Below are 2,500 nucleotides of genomic sequence, written 5' to 3' on the forward strand. Positions count from 1 at the left end.
TTGCATCCTGTTAATGTACAACAATACTGAGGTGCAAATAGTATCCGTCACTATACGTATAAATAGCATCTAATTACTATTTAGACTTAATTCAAAGATCTGCTGCTTTACTGTAAATAGAATCGCTATTTTCATTTAGTGTAAATAGCACATCGCTAAAAATGCTGCGGTGGTCACTCAGTGTAATAATTATAGAATATATCACTGTTTTCACTTGGTGTAAATATCATCTATTGCTATTTTTGATTGGTTTCGTGGATGGATGGATCTTACAGTAATAGCCAGTTACTTCATAAAAACAGACGCCAACTCTTTAGGACCAACGTCTCTGCAGACACGGATTGAAACGTTCAAATGAACATGACACGAATTCGTTTATTCTCAACATTTTATTTGAAATTTAAGTTTTTCATGAAACACTTTTTTTCTTGTAATTTAATTTTTATTCTCAACATTTTATTGACTTTTTCTCAAAATTTTACCAGTTTTTCTAGAAACACTTTTTCTTGTAGTTTTAGTTTATTCTCAACATGTTTAGACTTTCTCAAAATTTTACAAGTTTTTCTAGAAACAGACTTTTTTTCTTGTAGTTTGTTTTCTCAACATTTTATTTGGACTTTTTCTCAAAACAACTTTTTTCTTTAAATTTAACAAGTTTTTCATGAAACACTTTTTTTCTTGTAGTTTGAGTTTATTCTCAACATTTTATTTGGACTTTTTCTTGAAATTTAAGTTTTTCATGAAACACTTTTTCTTGTAATTTAATTTTTATTCTCAACATTTTATTGACTTTCTCAAAATTTAAGTTTTTCATGAAACACTTTTTCTTGTAGTTTGAGTTTATTCTCAACATTTTATTGACTTTTTCTAAAAATTTTACAAGTTTTTCTAGAAACACTTTTTCTTGTAGTTTGTTTATTCTCAACATTTTTAGACTTTCTCAAAATTTTTCAAGTTTTTCTAGAAACAGACTTTTTTCTTGTAGTTTGTTTTCTCAACATTTTATTTGGACTTTTTCCCGAAATTTTAGTTTTTCTAGAAACACTTTTTCTTGTAGTTTGAGTTTATTCTCAACATTTTTAGACTTTTTCTAAAAATTTTACAAGTTTTTCTAGAAACAGACTTTTTTTTCTTGTAATTTAATGTTTATTCTCAACATTTTTAGACTTTTTCTCAAAATTTAACAAGTTTTTCTGGAAACAGATTTTTTTCTTGAAATGTAACGAGTTTAATCTCATATTATAATGACTTTAATCCCGAGATGGTTTTATGGTTTTTTTATTATGGCTTGGACCTAATCCCCTTCCGTAGATCCAAGTTTCAGAGTTTTTGTTTTTCACGTTGCGGTCCAGGGTCTCTGTAGAAGCTTGTTTCTGCCACAGAATAAAGATATAAAAAAATTATCTCACAATTCAGTCATTCTCTGACCGTTATATATCTCACACAAAAGTCATTAAATGTAAATAATTCTGAATTGTGAGAGAAATATTAGCAATTACTATATTTTTATTGTGGCATAAATAATCCTCCATAATGCCGAGATAAAAACGCGTCACTAGGCATCATTAGACAGGAGGATTTTCTTGAGTCTGTTTTATGGATATTTTTGAATGTGCCTTGAGGTGTTTTTAACTAAATTACTGCAGCAGTCCTGCCTGAGTCTCGATTCAGACCTTTATGCATTAGTCTGTAAATACTGTACAATATAAAGAGCTGGTGAAAATATATTTAAGAATGAAGACTTGCTTCTGCCTGATGAAATGTTTAATTTATTCTCTGTACGGATTGCTGATATGCACGCTTATATTTACATGAGATTCTTCAGCATGTTTTTGCTTGCTGGTGTTTATCGTTTGCATGAAGTTCTGTTTTTGGTCATGTTTCCAGTACTGGTGATGTGACTATTTATGAATATAGATTTATGGACATGTTTGAATTGATTTCTACTGTATAAAGTCATTCTGACGTGCAGGCTGTTTTACCGTTTCATAACATTTCATTAAAATCCTTCAAATTCAAGCGTCATTTGTGTTTTTACTCCGTTTGCCTTTTGCTTTCTGACACAAGATTATACATTTGTTAGTTTGCTTTAAAGGTGTTTTATTTCTCGACTGCTTAAAGACAGTTCTGAAATAAAAAAACAATAAATAAACTAAAAAATAAATTTGATTCCACAGAAAAAGCTTCTTTAAATCAATTACAATATAATCGGAAAAATACAAATACGAAAAAAAGAAAATCTAAAAGTTCAGCACTAAACGGCAAACTCAAAACCATCTGAACTCACACTCAAGCAGGAACATTCATATATAAATATAGATTTATGGACATATACATTGAATATCTGAATTGATTTCTACTGTATACAATTATGTAGATGTTCGGATTGTGCAATGATAGACACTGAGGTAACATGTCAACTACAAAAAAAATATGAAAAAATCCTAAATATTTAATTAGTTAATAATACATTAAAAAAATAAATATTCTAATATTACTA

The 2,500-nt window shown here is 28.6% G+C and overlaps 1 long non-coding RNA gene across 1 annotated transcript in view; it reads right to left on the reverse strand.

Moving 5' to 3' along the window:
* LOC107572972 (uncharacterized) overlaps positions 1 to 2,500 on the reverse strand; it is a 24,520-nt gene that overhangs the window by 940 nt on the left and 21,080 nt on the right. The window lies entirely within an intron of this gene.

The sequence above is a fragment of the Sinocyclocheilus grahami genome, unplaced genomic scaffold (assembly GCF_001515645.1).
Source record: "Sinocyclocheilus grahami isolate Dianchi unplaced genomic scaffold, SAMN03320097.WGS_v1.1 scaffold1842.1, whole genome shotgun sequence".
Lineage (NCBI taxonomy): Eukaryota > Metazoa > Chordata > Actinopteri > Cypriniformes > Cyprinidae > Sinocyclocheilus > Sinocyclocheilus grahami.